The sequence below is a fragment of the Ranitomeya variabilis genome, chromosome 5 (genome assembly GCF_051348905.1).
Source record: "Ranitomeya variabilis isolate aRanVar5 chromosome 5, aRanVar5.hap1, whole genome shotgun sequence".
Lineage (NCBI taxonomy): Eukaryota > Metazoa > Chordata > Amphibia > Anura > Dendrobatidae > Ranitomeya > Ranitomeya variabilis.
The window spans coordinates 588033176-588047264 of NC_135236.1; the positions used below are offsets into that span (position 1 = coordinate 588033176).

The window sequence follows — 14089 nt, forward strand, 5'->3', positions numbered from 1 at the left end:
TCTGTTTGTCTGTAACTTCCATCTGTAACGGAAATCCCGCGTCGCTGATTGGTTGCGCCCTGCTGGCCGTGACCAATCAGCGAAATCCACAGTCCAGCCGTGAATTGGCCCCTCCCTACTCCCCTCCAGTCAGTGCCCCCTCCATACTCCCCTCCAGTCAGTCACCAACGTTTTACTATTGATGCTGCATATGCAGCATCGATAGTAAAAACATATAATGTTAAAAATATATATTTTTAAATCATTATATTCTCACCTTCCGTCATCCGCACTAGCCTTTCCCGCTGTGCTATATACTACGTGGCTGTGCTATATGCTACGTGGCTGTGTTATATACTACGTGGCTGTTCTATATACTACGTGGCTGTGTTATATACTATGTGGCTGTGTTATATACTACATGGCTGTGCTATGTACTACATGGGCTTTGCTACATACTACGTGGCTGTGCTATACACTAAGTGGATATGTTATACACTATGTGGCTGTGTTATATACTACGTGGCTGTGCTATATATACTACGTGGCCTGTGTTATATACTGCGTGGGCTGTGCTATATACTACATGGGCTGTGCTATATACTATGTGGGCTGAGCTATATACTACGTGGCCTGTGTTATATACTGCGTGGTCTGTGCTGTATACTACGTGGGCTGTGCTCTATACTACGTGGGCTGTGTAATATACTGCGTGGGCTGTGTTATATACTGCGAGGGCTGTGCTATATACTACGTGGGCTGTGCTATATACTACGTGCCTGTACTATATACACTACGTAGCTGTGCTATACACTACATAGCCGGCTGCGAACAATCAGCGACAGGCGTAGTCTGGCCGCGAATTGGAGCGGGATTTGAGCCATGCTTCGCTAATTGGTCTCGCCCGACTGGCCAAATCCTGTGTATTCATTGCATTGTTCTGAAATCTTCATAAATAAACTACATACATATTCCAGAATACCCGATGCGTTAGAATCGGGCTACCATCTAGTTGATTATAATTAGCCATAATAAGGGTATTGTTGTACTTGAAAGAAATGTAAATGTGGTTGAATTCCTGCCTAATATGCTACAATTCTTTTTCTCTTTCAGCAACACCTCTCCCTGCTTAGCCTGTTTCCAGGGTACAGTGTGACGAGCATAGCATCCTGGGTCTTTCCCAGTCACAGCAATGCCACAACCAAAATGGCTATGGTATTAAAGTGACTGTTAGGTAATCTACAGATGTTTATTGGCTGGCTAAAAAGTGCCAAACATGCAGGGCGGGGACTCAAGCTCCTTCTCTAGCATTCAAAACGTACTCAACAACTAATGAACATCTCGAGCACACTGATGCTCGAACTAGTAATGTGTAGTGACAAGCACGATTGCTCATCCTTACTAAGTACTCTGTTATTTACATGCAGGTATTGCTTTTTACTTACAGCAGGGTATATGTTCATTTTGTTTCTATCTTAGGTTTTGTCTGTTGAATGACTAGTGTGAACATGCTCCTTACACATTGCATGTATACCGACTAATACTCCGGTATTAGGACTGTCCATAAAGCAGTTATGATCTTTCATAGGGTTTGGAGCTTTTAACTGCAGAGACAAGGGGAGGGGATTTAAGTTCAGTCCAGAGGGCAGGAGGGGAGTGACCCAAGGGAGATAAAGGCTACTGTATGGCGATGTGGTCCCTCTCTCTGTGATGCATGTGCTCCACTTTGGAAGTGGGGGCTTCATTGAGTAACATGCTGAGAAGGAACCAAGGAGAAAGCAGGCAGCCAATGCTCCTTGTGGCCCAGCGCACTCATGATCTAACATCATCCAGTAGTTGACATATATTTTGCTTATATCTTTTACTCTTCTACTATCTGTATTATTAATGATATTATTAATATATAATTTAACCTTGGGCTGCTCTTTAATCTCAATCCTCAACTCTACTTCTGGCCTGATATAATCCCGTTAATTGATTGGGCTTATATATAATGAGGAACTGGTGCCAGTCCTACCAGGCTGGCAGCGCTCTGTTTTACTGGTTCTAGTGAAAGGGGCCTCTCAGCTGATCAGGGTTGTGAGTGTGGTGCTACATCAGTGACTGCTTGGGCCACATCTTCTCACTCCCTGTGCCTCCATGGACCTGTGTGGACAGGGTGTGTGTGTAAGACTGTGCCAAACTGACTTTACGTGTCCCCTGGGGGTGCGGAGAACGCCACATTGGTACACGGGAGGAAACCAAACCATGTGATCTCGCTGATGTAAAAGTGACATCAGTTGGGGTGGTGAGGTACAGGCTTGTCACATGTGGAGGCAGCGGAGGGATTCTGCGTTATCTCTCTGTGTCATCCTTCATACCACCCCACACAGACCTCTTTTTCAAGAAATCCCACCCCATATGGCTCCCTTTTTCAGAGACATCCCACCCTGCGCTGCCCCCTTTTTCGAAGTCATCCCACCTTAAGCGGCCCCCTTTTTCAGAGACATCCCACCCCACGTGGCCATCTTTTTCAGAGGCACATCACCCCATGCTGACCCCTTTTTCAGAGCGATCCCATGCTGCCTCCTTTTCCAGAACATCCCACCCCACCCAGCCCCCTTTTCGAAAAATATCGAGGCCCCCTTTTGTAGAGACATCCCACCTCTGTACCTAATATTAAATACGGGCCTGCCTCTACCCCTTCTTCTAACTGTTATCCAGCTACCTACTTCTGGGTCTTGATCTTCCCCATTTCCACCCTCCTCCATATCACTGGCCGCAGCCATAGCATGCTCAGTGAGCCTTAAACTCCTCTCCAGGTTCGCAATGCTCCTGAATGTTGCAAGCTGCATATTAGAGCTGTTACCTAAGCTTTCAAACATATAACTCACTGACATCAAGAAGCAGATATATTCAACCTCAAACTGCTATTGAAGGCATGCATACACCTCACAAGATGCACCTCTATTCAAACCACAAAATCAAAGCATAAAATCATGTCAAAGAAAGGTAAAAATACATTTTATTAGATCATTTATAAAAGATACACAAGGACTGTGCACAAATTTGTATATGACAATCAAGAATATGTAATTAACACAACCAGAGCAATTACACAGGAGCAAAGGTGCACCCACTAGAATGTGTAGCACCACAGGATAATAATGGGCATATATGGAGAGTCTAGGCTCAATAGCAACCAGATAATAGAGAACCAAGAATGCTAGTGCGACACAGGCTGTGCAGCCTATTCCCTAGTTCAATCTATATGAGTATTTGGCAACATAGGTATGGTCAATCAAAAACATTATTTAAAAAATCCATTCTGGGCTGTAAAGTTTGTGGGCTAACTCCGTCCACAAAGTAAGTCTTGATGCTGGCACTGGTATCAGGATGTAATCTTTCATTGCATGTGGCTCAGCATTCAGTAGGGAACAATGAGTGCAAGTACTCAAAGAGCAAGAAGAAAACTGAAAGCCTGGTGGCCATCAAAGCACAGTTGCAGTCCCAATCACTGTGATATCTAGGAATCTGCCTGGGGGCCGGAGAAAGCATTATTGCGGGCCATAAATGGTCTGAGGGCCTGAGGTTCCCCCTTCCCTGGTCTAGAACAACTACTGTGCCAACATTACCCGCCATTTTTTAATAATGTCCTTGCCATATTTCAATTCCTGCAAGGCTTTACTGATAAGTTTAATTACCTCTCATGTCTCCCCTTTTCCTCATAGTTTGTAAGCTTGCGAGCAGGGCCCTCACTCCTCTTGGTATCTATTTTGAACTGTGATTTTTGTTATGCTGTAACGTCTATTGTCTGTACAAGTCCCCTCTATAATTTGTAAAGCGCTGCGGAATATGTTGGCGCTATATAAATAAAATTATTATTATTTTTATTATTATTAATTCAAGTGACTCTGGGCTCTGGTGGACTCGTGTAATATTTTTAATTCATCTTCAACCAATTTCTGGAAAGTGTCCATAGAATCAGTACTGGACTGAATGGAGTAACAGGTTTTGAAATTCATTGTTCCTGTGATATTTTTAAGCAGAAACTCCTCTTCATTGGACGGTTGCATATAAGAGATTAATGAGATTTGTTCCTGAAAACTTTGTCCAACAAAGCTATTAGATGTTGTGCATGAATGTACATTGTCCATGTTAGTGTAAATATCCTCAGTTTAAAAAAATGTCTTTTACAGACTTCTGATAAATTTATTGATATGCAATAATGTACATAATAAATTAAAGTCTTTCATTACTGAGAAACCCAGTCCCAAGGATAATAATTCCAAAAAATGGCAACATCAAAATGTAACTCGTCTGTTTGCAAATCCTGAGTTGGCATGTTGTAGGATTTTCTATGTTTTCTTCCCCTCCTCCTGAAATGTTTTTGACTGTTTAGATTTATAACGTCTATTCCTACTGAAAAACTGGTCAGTTTCTGAATTATCACTGCTGGTGTTTCATATTCTGAGGAAAAAAAATGACATGTTACAAATATTTGTGGAAATTATAGACTAAGAGTCTTTGAAAAGGATTTGAGACTATGGGAATTGCAATTATATTTGCTCAAGGTGTAAACTGTGTAATTAGAATAATCTTGTCTGTCTCTTTTGAAACTTGGACTTTTTGATATGCATAATATTTTTCTCCCATTGTGCCACTCTGTTTTTAATTCTTAGAACCAAAATATCATAATTGTCCACATTTTTTTTGTTGTAGTAGAAAAAAATTAATTTGTTGGGTATCATCTTGCACTTGTTTGATCTTGATGTCCTCAGATTTGATAAGAAATTGAGGTTAGAAGACACATCTGATAATATGGAATTCCATTCATACAGAAACTCATCAGAGTAGAGAGTAGATGTTGGTACGTGTCTTTAGCAATGTTGAGTCCTCATCCGTCCCTGGCTTTCTGATGTAGAGAGATCCAAGTAATAACACACAGCACAAGAGATGTGTATTCATATGCAGGGATCGCCCAGGAGCTCGCCTCTGACTCACTGGGCTCACCCCTCCTGTTTATATAGGAATGAGATAAGCATTTACAGACATGCGTACAAGGGCTCATATTCTCTAACAAAGAGTATCTATTCTACTGATAACGTTCACTTCTGGAATGCAGGTTACAATATGGCAAAGGAATGCGTCCATAAAAGGAAATGTCTACCTTGCTCAAGTTTCTTCATATACGTCTCTGAGTAGAGGAAGACAAAATGGATTCTTCAATCTGATCTCTACAATTCCCCCCTTTGACATATTCCTTTTATGATCTATCACAAATCCCCTTTAACATATCCATATTTTAGATTACCACAGGGCCAAAGACAAAGCCTTTATTTTTGGTATTACACATGTACACGCTTATATCATTAATAAGAGAATCAAATCTAGTATCAATTCTTCCGTTTAACTCTCACAACCTTTTCTTTGTTTTGCAATAAGTATACTAAAATATAAAAACAAAAATTAGTACGGTAATATTAATTAGAATCACTAGAGGATAACATAAGAATAAAGAAGAAAATTTATACTCTTGCATCTATTACACAAAATTTATCTGTGCATACTGAGATACTCTTGAGCACAATCTGGAATAGTACGTATATGACTACAATAATCATAACTATATGTATTATGCTCTGCATAATCCCAGCAACCCACCCACCGATTCCTCTGAACCAGTTGGCTGGGTTGAGAAAAGAGAAAGTATCAGACCACCAGCTATCCTTATTCTGGTCATTGTCTTTATCATACTGATCTCTGAGTCGTTGTACGTCCTTTAATTTAAATGTCATACTCATAGTACTATTCGGGTCTATATAATGACAGCAGGTGGGTCCGTCAAATCTTGGTTCAAGAGCCTTTCTGGTGTGTCTTTTTACATAGACTTGATCACCTGGTTCCAACTTGTGACTTCCTTCAGTGTTGTCAGGATCTGGAAGAGAAGCAAAAACTTGTGCATGCACCTTAGTTAATTGTTTCTGGAGGTTTTGCACATAAGAAGTCAATGACTCAATATTTAACACAAGTTGTTGTGGAAAATAACATCCTAAATTGGCAGTCCTGCCAAACAAAATTTCATATGGAGACAGTTTAGTCTTACCCCTTGGGGTATTGCGTATTGAGTAAAGGGCCAGTGGAAGGCATTCTGTCCAAGGCTTTCCTGTTTCAGCCATGGCTTTCTGTATTTTTAATTTTAAAGTTCCATTCATGCGTTCCACCTTACCAGAACTTTGAGGATGGTATGGAGTGTGTAACTGACTTTCAACACCCAACATTTTCAGTACATTTTGAAATATTTCTCCAGTGAAATGAGTACCCCTATCTGACTCGATCACTTCAGGGAGACCGTAACGGGGTATCAGTTCGGCAACTAGCTTTACAGCAGTGTTTTTAGCTGAAGCCTTCCGAACTGGATAGGCCTCTGGCCACCCTGAGAACATGTCCACACACCAACACATACTCATACCCATTACTTTTTGGCAGCTGGATAAAGTCTATTTGTAATCGCTGAAACGGATAGAGAGGTCGGACGTGGTGCTTCATAGGGGTCTTTGTCGTCTGTCCGGGATTATGTGCCAGGCATATAACGCATGCAGCACAATAGTCTCTTGCGTAGTTGCCAAAACCTGGAGCCAACCAGACTTGCTTTGCCAGTAGTGTCATTGCATTTGCAGACACATGAGTAGGGTGGTGCAGTCCACCAACTACAATCGGGTACCAGGCTCTAGGTAGACATATTAGTCCATCTTTCTTCCAAATTCCTGCTTGTTCTTCTGCCCCTTCCTTTTTCCACCTGTCCCTCTCCTCTTCTCCTGCATCTTCCTGTGCTTGTCTCAGTCTATCTTCAGTATTTTCTGTGGGGTTTACAGTATGAACCTGCTGTAAGGGTTTGACCGCTGCTGCCTTGGCTGCTTTATCAGCCCTATCATTTCCCCTAGATTCCCTAGTGTCGAGTCTCACATGTGCAGCTACCTTAATTACTGCTACTTCTTTTGTTTCTTGTGCAGCCTCTAAGATCTGTTTGATCAGAGAAGCATGTTTTACAGGTTGGCCTGACGCTGTCATGTAACCTCTAGCTCTCCAGATTACTCCAAAGTCAAACACAATACCATGTGCATACCTAGAATCAGTGTATATATTAGCTGTCTGATTCTCAGCTATTTTTAGCGCTTCAATCAATGCTGTTAGTTCTGCTTCTTGTGCAGACTGTTTCGGTGGAAGAGGTTCTGCTTTGAGAGTTTCAGATTCTGACACAACTGCATACCCTGTATGGAAATTACCTGTGTCATCTGCAAACCTACTACCATCTATAAACAGCTCTAAATCTGGATTTTGAAGTGGTGTTTCGGATACATTGGGTAAGCCTACCGTTTCTTGTAAAATGAGCTCTGTACAATCATGTGTGTCTGTAGGGAAAAAATTTGCGTGTGGATCAGTGTCCTTATTCCCCCCTTCAGACTCGAGAGGTAGCAGTGTAGCTAAATTGAGAGTCTGAAGCCTTACAAATGTGATAGTAGAGGGAAGCAGCAAAGAACACTGTAGCCGCAAATGTCTGGCCATGGAAATGTGTTTTGGCTGGACCTGGTTTAATATCCCATAAACATCATGCGTAGTTTGAACTGTGAGTGGATACTCTAGGACAATTTCTGATGCTTTGTCCAACAATAGCGAGACAGCAACAACCACACGTACACAGGTTGGCGCTGCCCTGGCTACTGGATCTAACCTTGCTGAAAGATATGCAATTGGTCTTTGTTTCCCTGCATGCTTCTGGGTAAGAACTCCTGTAGCATGGGAATCAACTTCTGCAGCCATAAGCTGAAATGGTTTGGTGTAGTCTGGTAGCCCTAACGCTGGAGCTGAAACAAGGGCATCTTTTAATTGTTGGAATGAAATCTGACCTTCTTTTGTCAACAAATAAGGTTCATTTTTTACACAGTCATACAGTGGTTGCATTAGTTGACTGGCATGTATAATCCATTGTCTACAATGAGACACTATTCCTAAAAATGCTCGTAGCTGTTTATGATTTCTAGGCTCATTCATCTGTCTTATTGCTTCAGTTCTTTGAGGTGTAAGATGCTTTTTACCTTGAGAAATGCAATGACCTAGAAAGACCACTTTGATCTGACAAACTTGTAGCTTTTGTCTATTCACTTTACACCCTTCTTTTTCTAGAAAACATAGTAAACTCACAGTGGACCTTTCTGCAGTTTCTAGATCTGGGCAGCAAAGTAGTAGGTCATCCACATACTGCAAAATTACTACCTGTGATTCAGGTTCAAACCTTTGAAGAACTGTTTGTAGGGCATTTGAATAAAGAGTAGGGGAGTGTATCATTCCCTGTGGAAGGCGTGTCCACGCCAACTGTTTGCCCTTAAATGTAAATGCAAACAAATGCCAACTATCTTGGTGTAAAGGAACCGAGAAAAATGCATTTGAAAGATCTATTACAGTAAACACTTGAGAACTGGCTGGTATCTGTGATAGTAACGTATGAGGATTGGGTACAACTGGGGTGATTGGATCTAGAACTTTGTTTATTTCTCTTAGATCATGTACCATACGATATTTGGGCATAGAACTCTTATCAAGAGTTCTCTTCTTGACTGGATACAGAGGAGTGTTAGCAGGTGATTGAATCTCTACCAAAACTCCTTTCTCTCTATATCCCTCTATCTGTTTTGTAATCGCTAGTTCCTGCTGGGCACTCACAGGGTATTGTCTGAGCTGTGGGAGAACAGCTCCTGGTTGCACAGATAATTTTACAGGAGAAATATGCAATAATCCCACATCAGTGTCACCCTGTGCCCACAGTGTTTCTGGGATCATTGAGAGGTCTAGATCTGTGGTGTACTCTTTTTCTTCAGTATAATCCTCAAAAGCCTGAATTCTGACATATTGTTCTAATGATTCTGCATCATCAGGGATAGTCAACATAACTGTGCCATCTTCCCTAAAATTGATGTTAGCTTCTAATTTCTTTAGTACATCAGTTCCTAACAGACATGTTGGGGCACCTCTGGCATACAAAAATCTGGATGCAAAACATTTAGGTCCTAATGAGACCTCTAGGGGCACAGTATATGGCAGTGTTCGAATTACCCCATCATAACCCTCAGCAAAAGTTGTTTGTTCTGAAATATCTTCCGGATTCGGAAGAAAATCTTGATTCAAAATTGAGGAAGTTGCACCTGTATCTATCAAAAATGGAATCTCTCTCCCCCCCACATTCACCTGAATCATAGGTCTTCTAGCTGGTAGGGAAGTTTGTAACACATCGAGTCAATCTGAATCTGGTATGGGACCATCTATGATGGTAGATTTCTGCTGGTTGTCCGTTTGGGGAGGGTTATTTCTGGGAACAAATTTGCCTGACTTTATATCTGCCAACTTCTTCCTGCACTCTCTTTGGAAATGACCTGGCTTTTTACAGTAGTGGCAAAGAAAATTGTGTCTCTCTTCCTCCTGTATTAGCTTGTGCTATTCTAACAGGCTTATGATTTTCTCTCATATCCATGGCTATTCCTAAACATCGTTGTTTCACAATATTTGGTTGTTCAATTGTTCTCCAATCTGGAGTAGAGGATTTAAATTTTCTCTGATTTTCGGATCTAGCCCCTCTATTAATTGTTTTGTAAAAAGTCTCCTTACTGAAGCATCAGTCAAATCCAATCCTTCATCCCTAAAGTTATTTTCTAGTTCTTGACTATATTCTTCAATACTTTGCCCAAATTTCTGCATAATCACACCTGTTGACCCCCTTTCCCTCTGTTTTCCTCCTTCTGTTCTTCCAGATGGTACAAATGATTGGGCTTTTGGATCTAGGTAAGGTGGTGGGATTATATTACAACTTTTTCCCTTTCCCATGATCCATTTGGAAGTGTCTGGATCATACTTCCAATTCTCCTCTTTAGCTGTTTTTGAGACCTCTATCATACAGTGTATGATTTCTTCCCACCCATTGTCTTTGATAATTCCACCTCGTTCTTTACTCAGTTTTTCCCATTCTGTACTGAACATAAGTGCTTCTGAAATTCCCAATTTTTCTCTTACTCTTCTAATCTGTCTTCTGACTATCTTTCCACATCTTTCCTGTATGATATCTGCTACTTCCACTTGTCCTAAGACGGTTTTGGTCTGTTTATTTCTCATTTTAGCTATTTCTACCCCAGGTGACGTTTGGACAATCACTGTGGTGATGTCTCGTTGCCTTCTCTCCTAGGGAGCTAAAATATCCTTTCAATATTTGCTATTTCTACCCCAGGTGACGTTTGGACAACCACTTCCTCTGTTGGTGGCGTCTCGTTGCCTTCTCTCCTAGGGAGCTAAAATATTGAAGGGCTCGTCTGCTCCGTTTCTTCTAATATGCAGGACGTACTTAAGTGCTATTATGCACACAGACCCAGCAACACCATACAGATCACAAAACTTTCTGTGTCAGTTAGCATACTTGTCCCAGGCTCATGAAAACCGCGTCCTGGGCTCATTCTATCACACCTTATCCAGGGAATGTAGAAACAAGTTCTATAGGAGAGTCAAGCATGGGCGGAGGTCTCCCAGAAGGACGCTACCTCATAACCCAGTTAGGCTGACTTCACCAATAACCTTGTTCTAACAATCGTGGCTTATTGTTCTACGTACTTCTATTCTTCTTTCACAACATGTCACAACCTTCACACTGTTCACACACTGTTCACACACTGTTCACACACTGTTCACACACTGCCAGGGACTAGACTCATAAATCTATACAATATGGTAACCCGAGTTCTATAGGTATCTACTCACTACTAGACTAACCCAGCATGACACGGCTCATAGAGATCTTTCGGATAATACAGGGCAGATAAAAGAGAACTAATAATGTCTCTTACCTGGCCAGGTTTTTTTTTTTATTTGCCGTCCATTATCCCAGATCTCCGTTGTCCGTATCCGCAGGTAAATCTTGAGTAAATACTCTCTCCTCAGGTCCCTGTTCGGGCGCCAGAATTGTTGAGTCCTCATCCGTCCCTGGCTTTCTGATGTAGAGAGATCCAAGTAATAACACACAGCACAAGAGATGTGTATTCATATGCAGGGATCGCCCAGGAGCTCGCCTCTGACTCACTGGGCTCACCCCTCCTGTTTATATAGGAATGAGATAAGCATTTACAGACATGCGTACAAGGGCTCATATTCTCTAACAAAGAGTATCTATTCTACTGATAACGTTCACTTCTGGAATGCAGGTTACAATATGGCAAAGGAATGCGTCCATAAAAGGAAATGTCTACCTTGCTCAAGTTTCTTCATATACGTCTCTGAGTAGAGGAAGACAAAATGGATTCTTCAATCTGATCTCTACAGCAACCTTAGTCCCCTTGAGATTGTAGATTTGTCAACATACTGTTATAAGGTTATGATATCCCACCAAATTTTCAGTTTCTGAAATTACAAGTTTCTCAAAATGTTTGATTTTGTCTTTTAAATCTGTGCTTCCACGGATGTTTGTAGCATCCATATTGAAAACTTGTTCTAAAAGATATTTTCTTGAATTAGTGTTTATTAAATCCATTATGGAAAAAGGAGAAAAACATATACTTATACTTCTAATTGGAGGTATTTGCTAATATAATTATTATTCTTATTACACCTTTTACGCCTATTACATATTGGGAGAGTATGTTGGAGATGGAAATACCCATTTAAATTCAGTACTCATCGGTTGCCAAAAAGAAATGAATGGGGCTAAAGTGTTCTGCTCTTACAGTCAGGGCCGGTGTCACCACCTAGCACACCTGGGCAAGTGCTGGGGCCCTGGTCGAATGAGTGGGCCTGCTCAGCGTCGGGGGACACTGGCATGTGATGGGGCCCATGAGTAAGGGGAGCCAGATACCAGCGCTGGCATCTTGCCCTCCATCAAATACTCACCTCTCCTCGTTCCCCGCAGCTCCAGTATCTTCAGCCTTGCCGTCTTCTGACTCTTTGTGACATCACAGGGCTGAGGGTGCGATGACGTAACTACAACACACCCTCTGTGCTCAGCAGTGCGGAGAGTCAGAAGACGCCGAGGAGACCGGACCTGCAGGGAATGGGAGAGGTGAGTATTTTATTTTTTTTAATGTATGGAGCATTATATAGGGTCCATTATACTGTATTGAACATTATATGATACCCATTATACTGTGCAATGACGGGCGATCAAAAGATTGTATCTTCACAAAAATGATATCATTGAAAACGTCAGCTCGGCATACAAAAATAAGCACTCACCCAACCCCAGATCATGAAAAATGAAGATGTACGGGTATCAGAAAAAGGCACAATTTTTTTTTAGCAAACTTTGGATTTTTTTTTCACCACTTAGATAAAAAAATTAGCTAGACGTGTTTGGCGTCTATGAACTTGTAATGATGTGGAGAATCATAAAGGCAGGTCAGTTTTAGCATTTAGTAAAACTAGCAAAAAAGCCAAATAAAAAACAAGTGTGGGATTGCTCTTTTTTTTCAAATTCACTTGAAAATTTTTTCCCGTTTTTGTTACAAGACATGGTAAAACCAATGGTGTCATTCAAAAGTACAACTCGTCTCACAAAAAATAAGCCCTCACATGGCTATATTGGCAGAAAAATAAAAAAGTTATGGCTCTGCGAAGAAGGGGAGCGAAAAACTAAAGCGCAAAAACGAAAAAAGCTCCAGTCATAAAAGGGTTAAGACACCAATGGACACACTGAGGTTTTCCTATGGGAAGCAGCTTCAGGAAAAAAATGACAATCTTCTTCCTGAAGCAGCTTTGCTGACAGTTCTGCAGCGGCAGGATGCTTTTTTTTTTTTTTATTTAAACTATAACTTGTGAGCGATTTTCAGGCCCCATATATCTGACACACCAAAGATGATTGCCAGAAGGGCTAGAAATCGAAAAGACAATCTTACTACTAGCCATTTCAGGAGACCAACTACAGGATTGGGGACGGGGAGTCATCTTAAGGGATCCTTTCCATGCGGCAGATGTACTGTGTGTCCTTACATGATTGCCACTAATGTATTAACGCTTTAGGTCTTTCCAGAAAAAATCGAAACAAGGATTTATGCGAACTGCCGATCCAGGAGTGTGGTTTATCTACTGGTCTGTTCTTGTCCGAAGATATATGTTGGGCAAACGGGCCAAGAAATTAGACGAAGGATCCAGCAGCACATATCTAATATTGGCAGAGCCAAAGGGGATAAGGAGAAGGACAAACCCATTTCTTCTGTTGCATCACATTTTCTGGAAAACCATGACAGCAAATGTAACAACATACCGGTCATGGTTGTGGACCAGGTGCCGGGCAGTATTCGTGGGGGTGATTGGACCAAGGAACTATTACGTCGAGAATCTCGTTGGATCTTCAATTTGAAAAGCCTGTCACCTAATGGACTCAATGAGGAACTTCTCTTTTCTGGGTTCTATGGTTGATTTGGACTGAGTCTGTTGCTCCAAATTAGGTTACAATTCGATCATTTATGGACGTGATGATTTGTGTAATGGTCACAGATATTCTGTTACATAGTTACATAGTTACATAGTTATTAAGGTTGAAGAAAGACTGTAAGTCCATCTAGTTCAACCCATAGCCTAACCTAACATGCCCTAACATGTTGATCCAGAGGAAGGCAAAAAAAACCCATGTGGCAAAGAGTAACTCCACCATGGGGAAAAAAATTCCTTCCCGACTCCACATACGGCAATCAGACTAGTTCCCTGGATCAACGCCTTATCAAGGAATCTAGTGTATATACCCTGTAACATTATACTTTTCCAGAAAGGTATCCAGTCCCCTCTTAAATTTAATTAATGAATCACTCATTACAACATCATACGGCAGAGAGTTCCATAGTCTCAGTGCTCTTACAGTAAAGAATCCGCGTCTGTTATTATGCTTAAACCTTCTTTCCTCCAGACGTAGAGGATGCCCCCTTGTCCCTGTCTCAGGTCTATGATTAAAAAGATCATCAGAAAGGTCTTTGTACTGTCCCCTCATATATTTATACATTAAAATAAGATCACCCCTTAGTCTTCGTTTTTCCAAACTAAATAGCCCCAAGTGTAATAACCTATCTTGGTATTGCAGACCCCCCAGTCCTCTAATAACCTTGGTCGCTCT

The 14089-nt window shown here is 41.3% G+C and overlaps 1 long non-coding RNA gene across 1 annotated transcript in view; it reads left to right on the plus strand.

Annotated features, from left to right (window-relative positions):
* The window catches only part of LOC143776543 (uncharacterized), a 28525-nt gene extending 15042 nt beyond the window's left edge, over positions 1 to 13483 (plus strand). The window contains exon 3 of the long non-coding RNA XR_013215862.1: positions 13003 to 13483. This is a non-coding gene — a long non-coding RNA (uncharacterized LOC143776543). The remainder of the gene's footprint in view (positions 1 to 13002) is intronic.
* The last annotated feature ends 606 nt before the right edge of the window (positions 13484 to 14089 follow it).